The sequence below is a fragment of the Heptranchias perlo genome, unplaced genomic scaffold (assembly GCF_035084215.1).
Source record: "Heptranchias perlo isolate sHepPer1 unplaced genomic scaffold, sHepPer1.hap1 HAP1_SCAFFOLD_148, whole genome shotgun sequence".
NCBI lineage: Eukaryota > Metazoa > Chordata > Chondrichthyes > Hexanchiformes > Hexanchidae > Heptranchias > Heptranchias perlo.
Window position 1 is genome coordinate 80,364 of NW_027138733.1, and position 21,371 is coordinate 101,734.

Below are 21,371 nucleotides of genomic sequence, written 5' to 3' on the forward strand. Positions count from 1 at the left end.
GGTGAGGTAGAGCTGGGTGTCGTCAGTGTACATGTGGAACCCGACACTGTGTTTTCGGATGATGTCACCGAGAGGTAGCATGTAAATGAGAAATAGGAGGAGACCAAGCACAGATCCATGGGGAACTCCAGAGTTAACGGTACGGGAGATTTACTCTGTATCTAACCCGTGCTGTACCTGCCCTGGGAGTGTTTGATGAGTCAGGCTGAAGCATTTGCAACCATCTTCAGCCAGAAGTGCCGAGTGGATGATTCATCTCCGCCTCCTCCCGATATCCCCACCATCACAGAATCTAGTCTTCAGCCAATTCGATTCACTCCACGTGATATCAAGAAACAGCTGAGTGCACTGGATACAGCAAAGGCGATGGGCCCTGACAACATCCCAGCTGTAGTGCTGAAGACTTGTGCTCCAGAACTAGCTGCGCCTCGAGCCAAGCTGTTCCAGTACAGCTACAACACTGGCATCTACCTGACAATGTGGAAAATTGCCCAGGTATGTCCTGTCCACAAAAAGCAGGACAAATCCAATCCGGCCAATTACCGCCCCATCAGTCTACTCTCAATCATCAGCAAAGTGATGGAAGGTGTCATCGACAGTGCTATCAAGCGGCACTTACTCACCAATAACCTGCTCACCGATGCTCAGTTTGGGTTCCGCCAGGACCACTCGGCTCCAGACCTCATTACAGCCTTGGTCCAAACATGGATAAAAGAGCTGAATTCCAGAGGTGAGGTGAGAGTGACTGCCCTTGACATCAAAGCAGCATTTGACCGAGTGTGGCACCAAGGAGCCCTAGTAAAATTGAAGTCAATGGGAATCAGGGGGAAAACTCTCCAGTGGCTGGAGTCATACCTAGCACAAAGGAAGATGGTCGTGGTTGTTGGAGGCCAATCATCTCAGCCCCAGGGCATTGCTGCATGAGTTCCTCAGGGCAGTGTCCTAGGCCCAACCATCTTCAGCTGCTTCATCAATGACCTTCCCTCCATAAGGTCAGAAATGGGGATGTTCGCTGATGATTGCACAGTGCTCAGTTCCATTTGCAACCCCTCAGATAATGAAGCAGTCTGTGCCCGCATGCAGCAAGACCTGGACAACATCCAGGCTTGTGCTGATAAGTGGCAAGTCTCATTCGAAAAACGACACTTCCTCAGTACTGCCCCTCCGATAGTGCAGCACTCCCTCAGTACTGCCCCTCCGATAGTGCAGCACTCCCTCAGTACTGCCCCTCCGATAGTGCAGCACTCCCTCAGTACTGCCCCTCCAAGAGTGCAACACTCCCTCAGTACTGCCCCTCCGACAGTGCGGCGCTCCCTCAGTACTGCCCCTCCAAGAGTGCAACACTCCCTCAGCACTGTCCCACCGACAGTGCCGCACTCCCTCAGCACTGACCCTCCAACAGTGCCACACTCCCTCAGTACTGCCCCTCCGACAGTGCGGCGCTCCCTCAGTACTGCCCCTCCGACAGTGCGGCGCTCCCTCAGTACTGACCCTCCGACAGTGCAGCACTCCCTCAGTACTGACCCTCCGACAGTGCAGCGCTCCCTCAGTACTGCCCCTCCGACAGTGCAGCACTCCCTCAGTACTGACCCTCCGACAGTGCTGCACTCCCTCAGTACTGACCCTCCGACAGTGCAGCACTCCCTCAGTACTGACCCTCCGACAGTGCCGCGCTCCCTCAGTACTGCCCCTCCGACAGTGCAGCACTCCCTCAGTACTGACCCTCCGACAGTGCAGCGCTCCCTCAGTACTGCCCCTCCGACAGTGCAGCACTCCCTCAGTACTGACCCTCCGACAGTGCCGCGCTCCCTCAGTACTGCATTGAAGTTTCAGTCTGGATTATGAGCTCACGTCTCTCGAGTGGAGATTGATCCCACGACCTTCTGATTCAGAGGCCATTCGGTCCATCGTGCCTGTGCCGGCTCTTTGAAAGAGCTATCCAATTAGTCCCACTCCCCCTGCTCTTTCCCATAACTCTGTAAATTTTTCCCCTTCAAGTATTCATTCAATTCCCTTTTGAGATTTTCTATTGAATCTGCTTCCCCCGCCCTTTCAGGCAGCACATTCCAGATCAGAACAACTCGCTGCGTAAAAACATTCTCCTCATCTCCCCTCTGGTTCTTTTGCCAATTACCTTAAATCTGTGTCCTCTGGTTATCGACCCTCCTGCCACTGGAAACAGTTTCTCCTTATTTACTCTATCAAAACGGAAACAGTTTCTCCTCATTTATTCTATCAAAACCCTTCATGATTTGAACACCTCTGTTAAATCTCCCCTTAACCTTCTCTGCTCTGAGGAGAACAACCCCAGCTTCTCCAGTCTCTCCCCATAACTGAAGTCCCTCATCCCTGGTCCCATTCTAGTAAATCTCCTCTGCACCCTCTCCAAGGCCTTGAGATCATTCCTAAAGTGCGGTGCCCAGAATTGGACACAATCCTCCAGCTGAGGCCTAACCAGTGATTTATAAAGGTTTAGCATAACTTCCTTGCTCTTGTACTCTCTGCCTCTGTTTATAAAGCCAAGGTTCAACCAACTGACCATTAAACCCCTCACAGGAGGTCCACTAGTGATTGAAAGTTAAATCAGGATTTCCCAGCACAAATTCTCCCTGAGACAGATTCAACAGCCCGTCCCCTGAGCTCGGGGGAACTGACGAGGGCTGATTTAATTCCATCTTCGATTTCATTGTAATTCAACCGAATCATGTTGTACAAATAATCTCCTGTTGGGCTTTATCTGAATGGAGATGAGAGGCTTGTCATGGTTGGCACCTGCAACAAACTCCATCACATTCACCGAGTCCTGCTGGGGATTGGTCGAATTGTAAAGGGTCCCTGGACCAGTGACTGATGGAGAACAGTCAGAAAACTCCCCATACAGACATTTCCAAACCTCAGGTCAGTGCTCTGTCACGGCCAGAATCGTGACTCGCCTCGGAGTCAGAAGGTCGTGGGTTCAAGTCCCACTCCAGAGACTCGAGCCCATAATCCAGGCCGACACTCCATATCACACGAAGGGCCCAAACCTCTCCACCATTCTCCAGCGTTCCCAGGAAGATCAAAGGTTTCTTCCTGTAATCTCTGCGGCTCAAAGATGGTCACAGACGAGGTTGGGAATCAATGTTTCTCTCAATGGGCTGATGGAATTCACAAAGGGGGAGTCAGAGCTCGGCAGTGAGAGTGAGCTCAGGAACATTAGAGATAAGTCCCAGAGAGTGACCTTCGGAAGGTCAGAGAATGGGTGGCCTTTGGAGATGGTGTTTAGCCTCAGACCCTGGGCAGGTAATCTCTGTACCTTGTGTGTTAAACCAGAATGGGAGTCTGCGGGGAGCTGATTTGTCTGAACTGATGTGACATCGAGTGCAGTTTGTAAACAAGGCTCTGGCTGTGAGTGAGGAAGTGTCGAAATGTCATTTCCAGTCCAGCTCTTTCACAGCACTTTGTGTTTCCATCAAACCCTCACAAGGACCTTCTCACCAGCTCCCTGAACAGTCAGTCAGGGCGTCTGAGAGACATTTAGGAGATTACAGAGATAGGGAGGGGCGAGGCCATGTGAAGATCAACTGTCTGTTAGGTTCTTTGGGCCGAGGAATGTTTCCTCCCTCAGGGACAGAAACTGTCAGTCAGACACGGTTTGGGTGAAAGTTTTGTAACTCTGAATATTTCTGTCCCCTCGGATGGAGCTGAGCTCTGGGCCTGAGTGAGGAACCTGTGGGAATGAGTTGATGTGAAGGGGCTGAGGTGGACAGTGTGTCTGCTGTCTCCCTTCTCTCCCACTCTGCTCTATAAGCTTCATATCATCGGGTACCTGAACTCTACTGATTGTTTCTGGATGTGGAACCTTCCCTGGTTAATGGAGCCATTGAACTGTGAGTCCTGTTACTGGGAAAGTGCTCGATCTGCAGACAGGGTTACAAGGTGTGTAATACGGGGAGAGAATCACTGGCCTTACACTGGGAGTTGCCTTTCCTTCTCTCTCAGAACTTTCATCAAATATATTTTTACTGCACATTATATTTCAGCTGGGAAGTGATTCAAAGAGTAAAGTTTCTCTTATGATTTCTGTATTATTGGATTCCTCTGACACGTGATATTAATAAAAGCTGGGATGAGTTCCAGTCTGACCCCAGGGTGACCCTGCAGGTTTTGTGATGTCCTTTGCCTGAACTTGGGCTGGTTGAATATTTAAGGCACTGAGTGAGCGGGGGAGGGGGGAGGTTTCTGTGGGCCCCACAGAGAGGAGTGGGACTGGTCGTCCATTGGAGGTTTGGGGTCTCCCCCCACTGCTCCCTCTGAGGATCAGGGTTCAGCCTCTCTCCGTCCAGTAACCCCGGGGCCCATTGGAATCTGGACATTGCTTCAGGATCCTACAACACACAGAGGAATCTCACTCCCACTATTTCCTTCGTTCACAAGAAACCCATCGCTCGTTTCTCCTGTGACCGGGGGAAACTCTTACAAAATATTTTTATCATCAATTCTTTGGGATGTGGGTGTCGTTGGCAAGGCCGGCATTCATTGCCCATCCCCAGTTGCCCCTTGAGAAGGTGGTAATGGGCCTTCTTCTTGAACCGCTGCAGTCCGTGTGGTGAAAGTTCTCCCACAGTGCTGTTCGGTCGGGAGTTCCAGGATTTGGACCCAGTGACGATGAAGGAACGGCCGATATATGTCCAAGTCGGGATGGTGTGTGACTCGGAGGGGAACTTGGAGGTGACGGTGTTCCCATGCACCTGCTGCCCTTGTCCTTCTCGGTGGTGGAGGTGGTGGGTTTGGGAGGTGTTGTTGAAGAAGCCTTGGCGAGTTACTTGGTGTGATTATTGTGTTGGTGCTGAATGTGAGAGGAATCCATCTCCCCATCACAGCTCACATTATTCAGAAACACTTCACACAACTTTACACTTTGACCCCAGCTGATTGATGGCGGTGATATTAGGGCCAATAACAATTAATAACCTGGACCCTTTGTACAAGGGAAGGATGGAGTGAATATTATGGAGATTAACTACAGAATTAAGAGCTTGTTTTTGGTATTAATCCCTCGTCATGACACCAAACACCAACTTTCTCCGTTGACCTTTAACAGTTTCGATGTTGATGACTTGGACTCAAAGCTCGATCTCCATTCACTGGTTTCAAGGCCTCTCGTGAAGTGAGCTTTTCATATTTCAAACTGAAGCCTTTCCCTATCACTGAGGTCAGAGCCCGTTGGCAATATCTTCCTGTCATTTCACTCACTGAGCACTTTCTCCTTAAATGGCAGCTCACTGGGGACAGATCTCCAATCAGGGAAAAGATGACACCACCCTTCTCTTCACTCAAACTAAAGCAAAATACTGCGGACGCTGCAAATCAGAACTCAAACCCGAGAATGCTGGAAACACTCAGCAGGTCAGGCAGCATCTGTGGGGAGAGAAACAGAGTGAATGTTTCAGGTCGATGACCTTTCATCAGAACAATCTGTCTCTCTCCCCACAGACGCTGCCTGACCTGCTGAGTGTTTCCAGTATTCTCGGCTTTGATTTCTTTCTCTTCACTCTGAGGGGCTGCGGGAGTTTATTGAGCGACGACCGTTGTATGTTCAGTAATTTTACACGTCCCTTGGTCAGGACCAGGGGTGATTCTGGGATCAAAAAGCCCCTGTGACATCCTGGGATCCGTTTCCCAGTGAGCGTCGCTCCCGAAAGGGAATCTCCCGGATCAGAGAGTCTCCCCGAGAGATCCCGACATCGGGGAGTAAATGTGCAGTTACTCGATCTCACACTCCTGTGTCACTATCATTTGGTGTCATTCTCGTTCCCTGTCACACTCCTTCTGTGTCACACTCGTTCCCAGTGCAGTACTGAGGGAGTGCTGCACTGTCGGAGGGTCAGTACTGAGGGAGCGCTGCATTGTCGGAGGGGCAGCACTGAGGGAGCGCTGCACTGTCGGAGGGTCAGTACTGAGGGAGCACTGCACTGTCGGAGGGTCAGTACTGAGGGAGTGCTGCACTGTCGGAGGGTCAGTACTGAGGGAGTGCTGCACTGTCGGAGGGGCAGTACTGAGGGAGTGCTGCACTGTCGGAGGGGCAGTACTGAGGGAGTGCTGCACTGTCGGAGGGTCAGTACTGAGGGAGCGCTGCACTGTCGGAGGGGCAGGACTGAGGAAGTTACGTGTCGAGACTGGAGAAGCGAGGATGGTTCTCTTTAGAGGAGAGAAAGTTAAGTGGAGATTTAATAGAGGTTTTCAAAATCATGAGGGGAGAAAAATTGGATCGGGGCCGTTTTTGGGCGTAGGTCGTGTGATGTGCTGTTACCCAGAGCCCAATGACCCCTGTGCAGGACACAAGTTTCAGCCCACCCGAGGACTCTCCTGCAATCAGCGTTCATTCCAGGCCTTGTGGGTGGAATCAATGCAATTCGCACTTTCCATCACCAGAGGGAGCTCAATCTCTTAAAGGGAGGATGTTTCTTAGAAATCTCTTAAAGGTAGCTGGTACCTGTTATTGGCTGAAAATAACAGTCTACTGTCTGCACAGAGTCTGAACGGAGACCAGACATTGCACACGTAAAACACAGATGCAGATCCCATCCTTATGTTCACACACTGATGAGTTATGTTAAAACATTGAATAAAGGTTGCACACTACTAAATCCCACATCCTCCAATCTGCACACCAGACCTCACCAATCTGCTGATCTGAGTTGGTACCAGGCCTGTGAGAGTGCGTGCACCAAGGTTCTCTGCTGATGCGCCAGAGACCTTGGGTGCAAGAGGTGGACAGAAGGAGGGACATCCTATAACCGCGGGGGGTGCAAGAGGCCCTCCAGGCATATATCCAAAATGCAGTGGGTGGCAGTGGGGGACGAAGTCAATGCCAGGCGCACAGCATCATGAACATGGATGCAGTGCAGGAAGAAGTTCAATGCTTTGACATGAGTGGTCAAGGTGAGTGAGGTCAACTGTCAAGTGGTGTCTCCGACCAACTGCACCACACACCACACCCCCATCACCCACACACCAATAAACTCTTCCCATCAATACTCAACTCTTCCAATCAGATGCTTCCTCTCACTCTAACACATTACCACTGTTTCAAGCCACCCACCCACAACTCACAGGCCACGCCCACTGGCAGCTATTCAACCATGACAGGCACATAACCCAGACACACGTCCCGCTTTCTTGCAGGAGAAGGTGGCGCAGAACAAGAGGCAGCAAGTGGCCGTGGCATTTAGCCCCTCGAGCCTGTTCCACCATTCAATGAGATCATGGTGGACCTGTGACTGAACTCCATATACCCGTCTTAGCCCCATATCCCTTAATACCCTTGGTTCACAGAAATCGATCAATCTCAGATTTAACATTCACAATTGAGCGAGCATCAACTGCTATCTGCAGAAGAGTGTTCCAAACGTCTCCCACCCTTTGCGTGTGGAAGCATTTCCTAACTTCACTCCTGCACGTCCTGGCTCTAAATCTTAGTCTATGTCCCCGCGTCCCAGTATTGAAGTCTCGGAGACCTCCAAAAACAGTTACAAATGTCTCGGCAGCCAGAGGCAATAATCCAGCCACTAACCTGTAAATCCTGCATGGTCCCTTTAAATAGCGCCGGTGGGGGGTCCTCCAGGCACCGAAGACACGTTCAGATGGTCGGGGTTAAGACTGTGCGTTGAGTTCAGCGTTAGGTCCCAAAATGGTGTCCATCACTTTAAACCAGCGTTTCACACTGATTGAAGCCATTTTCTCCCCACTTTACATGATTCCAGCGTTCGTTATCTGCGCCTGCGCAAACTCCGATACCAAGATGGCGTCTGGCACACGTCACGCAGGAAACGTGCGTGCGCATCCATGACGCCATCTGTCTCCTGCCTCCGAACCAATCCCCAAATTTCACCACTGAGTTCAGGCCCCACACTGACTCTGTCCCCCCCCCATTCCCACACGGACTCTGTCCCCCCCCATTCCCACACTGACTCTGTCCCCCCCCCCCCATTCCCACACGGACTCTGTCCCCCCCATTCCCACACTGACTCTGTCCCCCCCCCCATTCCCACACGGACTCTGTCCCCCCCCCCCCCATTCCCACACGGACTCTGTCCCCCCCCATTCCCACACGGACTCTGTCCCCCCCCCATTCCCACACGGACTCTGTCCCCCCCCCCATTCCCACACGGACTCTGTCCCCACCCCCCCCATTCCCACACGGACTCTGTCCCCCCCCCATTCCCACACGGACTCTGTCCCCACCCCCCCCATTCCCACACGGACTCTGTCCCCCCCCCCATTCCCACACGGACTCTGTCCCCACCCCCCCCATTCCCACACGGACTCTGTCCCCCCCCCATTCCCACACGGACTCTGTCCCCACCCCCCCCATTCCCACACGGACTCTGTCCCCACCCCCCCCATTCCCACACGGACTCTGTCCCCCCCCCCATTCCCACACGGACTCTGTCCCCACCCCCCCCATTCCCACACGGACTCTGTCCCCCCCCCATTCCCACACGGACTCTGTCCCCACCCCCCCCATTCCCACACGGACTCTGTCCCCCCCCCATTCCCAAACGGACTCTGTCCCCCCCCCCATTCCCACACGGACTCTGTCCCCCCCCCCATTCCCACACGGACTCTGTCCCCCCCCCATTCCCACACGGACTCTGTCCCCCCCCCCATTCCCACACGGACTCTGTCCCCCCCCCCCCACATTCCCAAACGGACTCTGTCCCCCCCCCCATTCCCACACGGACTCTGTCCCCCCCCCATTCCCACACGGACTCTGTCCCCCCCCCCATTCCCACACGCACTCTGTCCCCCCCCCCATTCCCACACGGACTCTGTCCCCCCCCCATTCCCACACGGACTCTGTCCCCCCCCCCATTCCCACACGGACTCTGTCCCCCCCCCCCCCCATTCCCACACGGACTCTGTCCCCCCCCATTCCCACACGGACTCTGTCCCCCCCCCGTTCCCACACGGACTCTGTCCCCCCCCCATTCCCAAAAGGACTCTGTCCCCCCCCCCCCATTCCCACACGGACTCTGTCCCCCCCCCATTCCCACATGGACTCTGTCCCCCCCACCATTCCCACACGGACTCTGTCCCCCCCCCCATTCCCACACGGACTCTGTCCCCCCCCCCCATTCCCACACGGACTCTGTCCCCCCCCCCCATTCCCATACGGACTCTGTCCCCCCCCATTCCCACACGGACTCTGTCCCCCCCCCATTCCCACACGGACTCTGTCCCCCCCCCATTCCCACACGGACTCTGTCCCCCCCCCATTCCCACACGGACTCTGTCCCCCCCCCATTCCCACACGGACTCTGTCCCCCCCCCCATTCCCACACGGACTCTGTCCCCCCCCCCATTCCCACACGGACTCTGTCCCCCCCCCCATTCCCACACGCACTCTGTCCCCCCCCCCCCCATTCCCACACGGACACTGTCCCCCCCCCCATTCCCACACGGACTCTGTTCCCCCCCCCCATTCCCACACGGACTCTGTTCCCCCCCCCCCATTCCCACACGGACTCTGTCCCCCTCCCCACACGGACTCTGTCCCCCTCCCCACACGGACTCTGTCCCCCTCCCCACACGGACTCTGTCCCCCCACCCATTCCCACACGGACTCTGTCCCCCCCCCCATTCCCACACGGACTCTGTCCCCCCCCCCATTCCCACACGGACTCTGTCCCCCCCCATTCCCACACGGACTCTGTCCCCCCCACCCATTCCCACACGGACTCTGTCCCCCCCCCCCATTCCCACACGGACTCTGTCCCCCCCCCCCCATTCCCACACGGACTCTGTCCCCCCCCCCACACGGACTCTGTCCCCCCCCCATTCCCACACGGACTCTGTCCCCCCCCCCCATTCCCACACGGACTCTGTTCCCGCCCCCCATTCCCACACGGACTCTGTCCCCCCCCCATTCCCACACGGACTCTGTCCCCCCCCCCATTCCCACACGGACTCTGTCCCCCCCCCCCCCATTCCCACACGGACTCTGTCCCCCCCCCCCCCATTCCCACACGGACTCTGTCCCCCCCCCCATTCCCACACGGACTCTGTCCCCCCCCATTCCCACACGGACTCTGTCCCCACCCCCATTCCCACACGGACTCTGTCCCCCCCCCCATTCCCACACGGACTCTGTCCCCCCCCCCCCCCATTCCCACACGGACTCTGTCCCCCCCCCCCCCCCATTCCCACACGGACTCTGTCTCCCCTCCATTCCCACACGGACTCTGTCCCCCCCCCATTCCCACACGGACTCTGTCCCCCCCCCCCATTCCCACACGGACTCTGTCCCCCCCCCCCATTCCCACACGGACTCTGTCCCCCCCCCCATTCCCACACGGACTCTGTCCCCCCCCCATTCCCACACGGACTCTGTCCCCCCCCCCATTCCCACACGGACTCAGTCTTCCCCCCATTCCCAAACGGACTCTGTCCCCCCCCCCATTCCCACACGGACTCTGTCCCCCCCCATTCCCACAAGGACTTTGTCCCCCCCCCCATTCCCACACGGACTCTGTCCCCCCCCGATTCCCACACGGACTCTGTCCCCCCCCCATTCCCACACGGACTCTGTCCCCCCCCCATTCCCACACGGACTCTGTCCCCCCCCCCATTCCCACACGGAATCTGTCCCCCCCCCCATTCCCACACGGACTCTGTCCCCCCCCCATTCCCACACGGACTCTGTCCCCCCCCCCCATTCCCACACGGACTCTGTCCCCCCCCCCATTCCCACACGGACTCTGTCCCCCCCCCCATTCCCACACGGACTCTGTCCCCCCCCCCATTCCCACACGGACTCTGTCCCCCCCCCCCATTCCCACACGGACTCTGTCCCCCCCCCCATTCCCACACGCACTCTGTCCCCCCCCCCATTCCCACACGGACTCTGTCCCCCCCCCCCCCCCCCATTCCCACACGGACTCTGTCCCCCCCCCCATTCCCACACGGACTCTGTCCCCCCCCCCATTCCCACACGGACTCTGTCCCCCCCCCCATTCCCACACGGACTCTGTTCCCCCCCCCCCCATTCCCACACGGACTCTGTTCCCCCCCCCCCATTCCCACACGGACTCTGTCCCCCTCCCCACACGGACTCTGTCCCCCCTCCCCACACGGACTCTGTCCCCCTCCCCACACGGACTCTGTCCCGCTCCCCACACGGACTCTGTCCCCCCTCCCCACACGGACTCTGTCCCCCCACCCATTCCCACACGGACTCTGTCCCCCCCCCCCATTCCCACACGGACTCTGTCCCCCCCCCCCATTCCCACACGGACTCTGTCCCCCCCCCCCCACACGGACTCTGTCCCCCCCCCCATTCCCACACGGACTCTGTCCCCCCCCCCCATTTCCCACACGGACTCTGTCCCCCCCCCCCCCACACGGACTCTGTCCCCCCCCCCATTCCCACACGGACTCTGTCCCCCCCCCCATTCCCACACGGACTCTGTCCCCCCCCCCATTCCCACACGGACTCTGTCCCCCCCCCCCATTCCCACACGGACTCTGTCCCCCCCCCCCATTCCCACACGGACTCTGTCCCCCCCCCCATTCCCACACGGACTCTGTCCCCCCCCCCCATTCCCACACGGACTCTGTCTCCCCCCCATTCCCACACGGACTCTGTCTCCCCCCCATTCCCACACGGACTCTGTCCCCCCCCCCCCCATTCCCACACGGACTCTGTCCCCCCCCCCCCATTCCCACACGGACTCTGTCCCCCCCCCCCCCATTCCCACACGGACTCTGTTCCCCCCCCCCCCATTCCCACACGGACTCTGTCCCCCCCCCCCCATTCCCACACGGACTCTGTCCCCCCCCCCATTCCCACACGGACTCTGTCCCCCCCCCCATTCCCACACGGACTCTGTCCCCCCCCCCCCCCATTCCCACACGGACTCTGTCCCCCCCCCCCCCCATTCCCACACGGACTCTGTCTCCCCTCCATTCCCACACGGACTCTGTCCCCCCCCCATTCCCACACGGACTCTGTCCCCCCCCCCCATTCCCACACGGACTCTGTCCCCCCCCCCCCATTCCCACACGGACTCTGTCCCCCCCCCCATTCCCACACGGACTCTGTCCCCCCCCCCATTCCCACACGGACTCAGTCTTCCCCCCCATTCCCAAACGGACTCTGTCCCCCCCCCCCATTCCCACACGGACTCTGTCCCCCCCCCATTCCCACAAGGACTCTGTCCCCCCCCCCATTCCCACACGGACTCTGTCCCCCCCCCGATTCCCACACGGACTCTGTCCCCCCCCCCCATTCCCACACGGACTCTGTCCCCCCCCCCATTCCCACACGGACTCTGTCCCCCCCCCCATTCCCACACGGAATCTGTCCCCCCCCCCATTCCCACACGGACTCTGTCCCCCCCCCCATTCCCACACGGACTCTGTCCCCCCCCCCCATTCCCACACGGACTCTGTCCCCCCCCCCATTCCCACACGGACTCTGTCCCCCCCCCCCATTCCCACACGGACTCTGTCCCCCCCCCCATTCCCACACGGACTCTGTCCCCCCCCCCCATTCCCACACGGACTCTGTCCCCCCCCCATTCCCACACGGACTCTGTCCCCCCCCCCATTCCCACACGGACTCTGTCCCCCCCCCCCCATTCCCACACGGACTCTGTCCCCCCCCCCATTCCCACACGGACTCTGTCCCCCCCCCCATTCCCACACGGACTCTGTCCCCCCCCCCATTCCCACACGGACTCTGTCCCCCCCCCCATTCCCACACGGACTCTGTCCCCCCCCCCCATTCCCACACGGACTCTGTTCCCCCCCCCCCATTCCCACACGGACTCTGTCCCCCTCCCCACACGGACTCTGTCCCCCTCCCCACACGGACTCTGTCCCCCCTCCCCACACGGACTCTGTCCCCGCTCCCCACACGGACTCTGTCCCCCCTCCCCACACGGACTCTGTCCCCCCACCCATTCCCACACGGACTCTGTCCCCCCCCCCATTCCCACACGGACTCTGTCCCCCCCCCATTCCCACACGGACTCTGTCCCCCCCCCCACACGGACTCTGTCCACCCCCCCCATTCCCACACGGACTCTGTCCCCCCCCCCATTTCCCACACGGACTCTGTCCCCACCCCCCCACACGGACTCTGTCCCCCCCCCCCATTCCCACACGGACTCTGTCCCCCCCCCATTCCCACACGGACTCTGTCCCCCCCCCATTCCCACACGGACTCTGTCCCCCCCCCCATTCCCACACGGACTCTGTCCCCCCCCCCCATTCCCACACGGACTCTGTCCCCCCCCCATTCCCACACGGACTCTGTCCCCCCCCCATTCCCACACGGACTCTGTCTCCCCCCATTCCCACACGGACTCTGTCTCCCCCCCCATTCCCACACGGACTCTGTCCCCCCCCCCCCCATTCCACACGGACTCTGTCCCCCCCCCCCCATTCCCACACGGACTCTGTCCCCCCCCCCCCCCCATTCCCACACGGACTCTGTCCCCCCCCCCCCCATTCCCACACGGACTCTGTCCCCCCCCCCCCCCATTCCCACACGGACTCTGTCCCCCCCCCCCCCCCATTCCCACACGGACTCTGTCCCCCCCCCCCCCATTCCCACACGGACCTCTGTCCCCCCCCCCCCCCACCATTCCCACACGGACTCTGTCCCCCCCCCATTCCCACACGGACTCTGTCCCCCCCCCCCCCATTCCCACACGGACTCTGTCCCCCCCCATTCCCACACGGACTCTGTCCCCCCCCCCCCCCCCATTCCCACACGGACTCTGTCTCCCCCCCCCACCCCCCATTCCCACACGGACTCTGTCCCCCCCCACCCCCATTCCCACACGGACTCTGTCTCCCCCCCCCCCCCATTCCCACACGGACTCTGTCCCCCCCCCCCCATTCCCACACGGACTCTGTCCCCCCCCCATTCCCACACGGACTCTGTCCCCCCCCCATTCCCACACGGACTCTGTCCCCCCCCCATTCCCACACGGACTCTGTCCCCCCCCCCATTCCCACACGGACTCTGTCCCCCCCCCATTCCCACACGGACTCTGTCCCCCCCCCCCATTCCCACACGGACTCTGTCCCCCCCCCATTCCCACACGGACTCTGTCCCCCCCCCATTCCCACACGGACTCTGTCCCCCCCCCCCCATTCCCACACGGACTCTGTCCCCCCCCCCACACGGACTCTGTCCCCCCCCCCATTCCCACACGGACTCTGTCCCCCCCCCCCATTCCCACACGCACTCTGTCCCCCCCCCCATTCCCACACGCACTCTGTCCCCCCCCCCATTCCCACACGGACTCTGTCCCCCCCCCATTCCCACACGGACTCTGTCCCCCCCCCCCCCCCCCCATTCCCACACGGACTCTGTCCCCCCCCCCCCCCATTCCCACACGGACTCTGTCCCCCCCCCCATTCCCACACGGACTCTGTCCCCCCCCCCATTCCCACACGGACTCTGTTCCCCCCCCCCCCCCATTCCCACACGGACTCTGTCCCCCCCCCCCATTCCCACACGGACTCTGTCCCCCCCCATTCCCACACGGACTCTGTCCCCCCACCATTCCCACACGGACTCTGTCCCCCCCCCATTCCCACACGGACTCTGTCCCCCCCCCATCCCACACGGACTCTGTCCCCCCCCCATTCCCACACGGACTCTGTCCCCCCCCCCCCCATTCCCACACGGACTCTGTCCCCCCCCCCATTCCCACACGGACTCTGTCCCCCCCCCATTCCCACACGGACTCTGTCCCCCCCCCCATTCCCACACGGACTCTGTCCCCCCCCCATTCCCACACGGACTCTGTCCCCCCCCCCCATTCCCACACGGACTCTGTCCCCCCCCCCCATTCCCACACGGACTCTGTCCCCCCCCCCCATTCCCACACGGACTCTGTCTCCCCCCCCCTCATTCCCACACGGACTCTGTCCCCCCCCCCATTCCCACACGGACTCTGTCCCCCCCCCCCCCCATTCCCACACGGACTCTGTCCCCCCCCCCCCCATTCCCACACGGACTCTGTCCCCCCCCCCCCATTCCCACACGGACTCTGTCCCCCCCCCCCCCATTCCCACACGGACTCTGTCCCCCCCCCCCCATTCCCACACGGACTCTGTCCCCCCCCCATTCCCACACGGACTCTGTCCCCCCCCCCATTCCCACACGGACTCTGTCCCCCCCCCCATTCCCACACGGACTCTGTCCCCCCCCCATTCCCACACGGACTCTGTCCCCCCCCCCCATTCCCACACGGACTCTGTCCCCCCCCCCCCATTCCCACACGGACTCTGTCCCCCCCCATTCCCACACGGACTCTGTCCCCCCCCCCCATTCCCACACGGACTCTGTCCCCCCCCCCATTCCCACACGGACTCTGTCCCCCCCCCCCCCCATTCCCACACGGACTCTGTCCCCCCCCCATTCCCACACGGACTCCGTCCCCCCCCCCCCCATTCCCACACGGACTCTGTCCCCCCCCCCCCATTCCCACACGGACTCTGTCCCCCCCCCCCCCCCCATTCCCACACGGACTCTGTCCCCCCCCATTCCCACACGGACTCTGTCCCCCCCCCCCCCCCCATTCCCACACGGACTCTGTCCCCCCCCCCCATTCCCACACGGACTCTGTCCCCCCCCCCATTCCCCACACGGACTCTGTCCCCCCCCCCCCCATTCCCACACGGACTCTGTCCCCCCCCCCCCATTCCCACACGGACTCTGTCCCCCCCCCCCATTCCCACACGGACTCTGTCCCCCCCCCCCCATTCCCACACGGACTCTGTCCCCCCCCCCCCATTCCCACACGGACTCTGTCCCCCCCCCCCCATTCCCACGCGGACTCTGTCCCCCCCCCCCCATTCCCACACGGACTCTGTCCCCCCCCCCCCATTCCCACACGGACTCTGTCCCCCCCCCCCATTCCCACATGGACTCTGTCCCCCCCCCCCCCATTCCCACACGGACTCTGTCCCCCCCCCCCCCCCATTCCCACACGGACTCTGTTCCCCCCCCCCCATTCCCACACGGACTCTGTCCCCCCCCCCCCATTCCCACACGGACTCTGTCCCCCCCCCCCATTCCCACACGGACTCTGTCCCCCCCCCCATTCCCACACGGACTCTGTCCCCCCCCCCCCATTCCCACACGGACTCTGTCCCCCCCCATTCCCACACGGACTCTGTCCCCCCCCCATTCCCACACGGACTCTGTCCCCCCCCCATTCCCACACGGACTCTGTCCCCCCCCCCATTCCCACACGGACTCTGTCCCCCCCCCATTCCCACACGGACTCTGTCCCCCCCCCCCCCCATTCCCACACGGACTCTGTCCCCCCCCCCATTCCCACACGGACTCTGTCCCCCCCCCCCATTCCCACACGGACTCTGTCCCCCCCCCCATTCCCACACGGACTCTGTCCCCCCCCCCCATTCCCACACGGACTCTGTCCCCCCCCCATTCCCACACGGACTCTGTCCCCCCCCCATTCCCACACGGACTCTGTCCCCCCCCCCCCCCCATTCCCACACGGACTCTGTCCCCCCCCCCACACGGACTCTGTCCCCCCCCCCCCCCCATTCCCACACGGACTCTGTCCCCCCCCCCATTCCCACACGGACTCTGTCCCCCCCCCATTCCCACACGGACTCTGTCCCCCCCCCCCCCCCATTCCCACACGGACTCTGTCCCCCCCCCCCCCCATTCCCACACGGACTCTGTCCCCCCCCCCCATTCCCACACGGACTCTGTCCCCCCCCCCATTCCCACACGGACTCTGTCCCCCCCCATTCCCACACGGACTCTGTCCCCCCCCCCATTCCCACACGGACTCTGTCCCCCCCCCCATTCCCACACGGACTCTGTCCCCCCCCATTCCCACACGGACTCTGTCCCCCCCCCATTCCCACACGGACTCTGTCCCCCCCCCCCCCCCCCATTCCCACACGGACTCTGTCCCCCCCCCCCCCCATTCCCACACGGACTCTGTCCCCCCCCCCCCCCATTCCCACACGGACTCTGTCCCCCTCCCCCATTCCCACACGGACTCTGTCCCCCCCCCCCCCCCATTCCCACACGGACTCTGTCCCCCCCCCCCCCCATTCCCACACGGACTCTGTCCCCCTCCCCCATTCCCACACGGACTCTGTCCCCCCCCCCCCCCCATTCCCACACGGACTCTGTCCCCCCCCCATTCCCACACGGACTCTGTCCCCCCCCCCATTCCCACACGGACTCTGTCCCCCCCCCCCCCATTCCCACACGGACTCTGTCCCCCCCCCCCCATTCCCACACGGACTCTGTCCCCCCCCCATTCCCACACGGACTCTGTCCCCCCCCCCATTCCCACACGGACTCTGTCCCCCCCCCCATTCCCACACGGACTCTGTCCCCCCCCATTCCCACACGGACGCTGTCCCCCCCCCCCCCCATTCCCACACGGACTCTGTCCCCCCCCCCATTCCCACACGGACTCTGTCCCCCCCCCCATTCCCACACGGACTCTGTCCCCCCCCCCATTCCCACACGGACTCTGTCCCCCCCCCCATTCCCACACGGACTCTGTCCCCCCCCCCATTCCCACACGGACTCTGTCCCCCCCCCATTCCCACACGGACTCTGTCCCCCCCCCCCCCCCATTCCCACACGGACTCTGTCCCCCCCCCCCACACGGACTCTGTCCCCCCCCCCCCCATTCCCACACGGACTCTGTCCCCCCCCCCCATTCCCACACGGACTCTGTCCCCCCCCCATTCCCACACGGACTCTGTCCCCCCCCCCCCCCCATTCCCACACGGACTCTGTCCCCCCCCCCCCCCCATTCCACACGGACTCTGTCCCCCCCCCCCATTCCCACACGGACTCTGTCCCCCCCCCATTCCCACACGGACTCTGTCCCCCCCCCATTCCCACACGGACTCTGTCCCCCCCCCCATTCCCACACGGACTCTGTCCCCCCCCCCATTCCCACACGGACTCTGTCCCCCCCCCCATTCCCACACGGACTCTGTCCCCCCCCCATTCCCACACGGACTCCTGTCCCCCCCCCCCCCCCCCATTCCCACACGGACTCTGTCCCCCCCCCCCCCCATTCCCACACGGACTCTGTCCCCCCCCCCCCCCCCATTCCCACACGGACTCTGTCCCCCTCCCCCATTCCCACACGGACTCTGTCCCCCCCCCCCCCCATTCCCACACGGACTCTGTCCCCCCCCCCCCCCCATTCCCACACGGACTCTGTCCCCCTCCCCCATTCCCACACGGACTCTGTCCCCCCCCCCCCCCCCATTCCCACACGGACTCTGTCCCCCCCCATTCCCACACGGACTCTGTCCCCCCCCCATTCCCACACGGACTCTGTCCCCCCCCCCCCCCATTCCCACACGGACTCTGTCCCCCCCCCCCATTCCCACACGGACTCTGTCCCCCTCCCCCATTCCCCACACGGACTCTGTCCCCCCCCCCCCCCATTCCCACACGGACTCTGTCCCCCCCCCCATTCCCACACGGACTCTGTCCCCCCCCCATTCCCACACGGACTCTGTCCCCCCCCCATTCCCACACGGACTCTGTCCCCCCCCCCCCCCCATTCCCACACGGACTCTGTCCCCCCCCCCCCCCCATTCCCACACGGACTCTGTCCCCCCCCCCCCCCCATTCCCACACGGACTCTGTCCCCCCCCCCCCCCATTCCCACACGGACTCTGTCCCCCCCCCCCCCATTCCCACACGGACTCTGTCCCCCCCCCCCCATTCCCACACGGACTCTGTCCCCCCCCCCCCCATTCCCACACGGACTCTGTCCCCCCCCCCCATTCCCACACGGACTCTGTCCCCCCCCCCCATTCCACACGGACTCTGTCCCCCCCCCCACACGGACTCTGTCCCCCCCCCCATTCCCACACGGACTCTGTCCCCCCCCCCATTCCCACACGGACTCTGTCCCCCCCCCCCCCCCCATTCCCACACGGACTCTGTCCCCCCCCCCCCCATTCCCACACGGACTCTGTCCCCCCCCCCCATTCCCACACGGACTCTGTCCCCCCCCCCCATTCCCACACGGACTCTGTCCCCCCCCCATTCCCACACGGACTCTGTCCCCCCCCCATTCCCACACGGACTCTGTCCCCCCCCCCACACGGACTCGGGCCCGGCGCCTGCGCACTGTGCGTGTGTTGAGCGCGAGGGGCGGATTGAGCGGGAAATGAGAGTCGGAGAATCTGAAGGAGGGAAAATGGCGGAGTCACCGAGTGAATTCCCCGGGACCCGGGGTTTCTGCATCAGCCGATTAATCGCAGTCTGAGAGCTGCTGGATGTCCAGGTCAGACATTGAAATCCTCGCCGCCCGGCTCCCAGTGACTCAACACCTGATCGCAGCCTTTGGGAAGGAAGGTTTGGGGAGCAGTGAGCACTCGGTCTGGGCCCTCTCTCTCTCTCAATCAAATAGACCCAAATACAATTTAACTCAAAGAGGAACAAGAGCAGCCTGCGATCTCACTGAGTAACGGCTCCATTGGAGAGACACTGAGGAACTGACTCTTCACCGCCTCAGGACGGCCCAAAGCGCTTTACACACAATGAGGTGGGTTTGAAGTGTAGTCACTGTTGGAATGGAGGGAATGAGGCAGCTCATTGATGCACAGCAAGATCCCACAAACAGCAATGATCCCACGGACACTATTGGGAGAGGAGCAGGGGAGTTCTCCCCGGTGTCCTGGACAATATTTATCCCTCAACCAACATCATAAAACAGATGATCCGGTCATTATCACATCGCTGTTTATGGGACATCTTCAACCACTGGTTGGAGACAGGATTCCCCCCAAGGTCAAATATCCATCTGACATTCACCATCACATGAACACTGGCCCCTTGGGGGTGAGGTACTGGGGGGGGTGAGGGGGTGACCAGAGCTGTGGAACCTCAGACCAACAAGGAGCAGCTGCGAGGGAGAGGGAAGGGGATCAAAACAAATAGAAACAGCAAAAAGAAAATGTTTTAACGCAGAGTGAATGATGATAACTGGAGTGAGATTAATACCCGGGATATCGAAGGACTGCGGCTGGAATCACACCGTCTGAATTCATCCCAATCCCGCAACTCCCAGCTCTGCTAATTTAACAGGATTTACAGCGTTAAAATCTGTAAACAGGGTGAGGATAAATGAGCAGAGCTCGAGGTCATTAGATCCTGGACGGCCCGATCTATCAAAATAAAAACTGGGAGAATTGAGAAACGCAGCGGGAAACATGAGCTGAGGCCGAGACTCGGGGGCAGAGCGGAATCTGAAATCTGACAGCATTTTTTGTCCTTCACCAGGGAAACAAACACAATCATTTAACTCTGAGCGAGAATCAGATCTGAAACCCCCCCCCAGCTCTGGGCCCAGTCATTAAAGAAAGAAAGAACTTACATTTATCTTGCGCCTTTCACAACCTCAGGACATCCCAAAGTACTTTACAACCAATTCAGCACTTTTGGAGTGTGCTCACTGTTTTAATGTAGGAAACGCAGCAGCCAATTTGCGCACAGCAAGATCCCACAAACAGGAATGTGATAAATGATCAGATAATCTGTTTTTTCGTGATGTTAGTTGAGGGATAAATATTGGCCCCAGGACACTGGGGAGAACTCCCCTGCTCTTCTTCCAATAGTGGCGGTTGGGTCGTGGAGGGTGAGGGTCCCGGGGAGGCAGCAGCCCAGATTATTTCTGTGGGTCCCTCCTGCTCCTCCATGACACACAAACATAATTGGCCACTTCCCTTTTCCGGGCCTCTGGTCCCATCGCCCGTGGAGCTGGTCGGAGTGAGCACAGCGCAGGCTCTGGCCTAAAATGGCCATCGGGGGCCTATTTACCCCGATTTCCATATTAACAGGGGCTGATCACCTGAAACAGGCGGTGATTTGGACACCCGGCGGGAGGCCCCTTTCAAAATGGCACCGGCTCCATCGCCAGGGTTACCGGGGAGAGGCGACTGACCCCCATTCTCAGACCGGGAGGGGAGTGAGAATCGACCCCCGGGTCTAACTTCACAATCCCCTCTTTTGAATTTGGACTTGGGTGTGCAGGGCACAATTTCAAAATTTGCAGATGGTACAAATCTGGGAAGGACAATAAACAGTGCCCCACAGGCAGGGTGGGAACCAGGCCCCACGTTCCCCTCTCCTTCTCCCCTCCCCCCACTCTCCTCTCCCTCCCCTCTCCTCCCCCCACTCTCCTCTCCCCCTCACTTCCCTCCCACTGTTGCTGGCAAAAACATACTGTTGTTACTTTTTCCTCTCTCTCTTTCCCATGGTTCAAACAAGTTGATATTACAGCATCTGATGTTTACAACAGCTTCTCACAGACTTTCAAGGCCTTGTATCTGTCTTA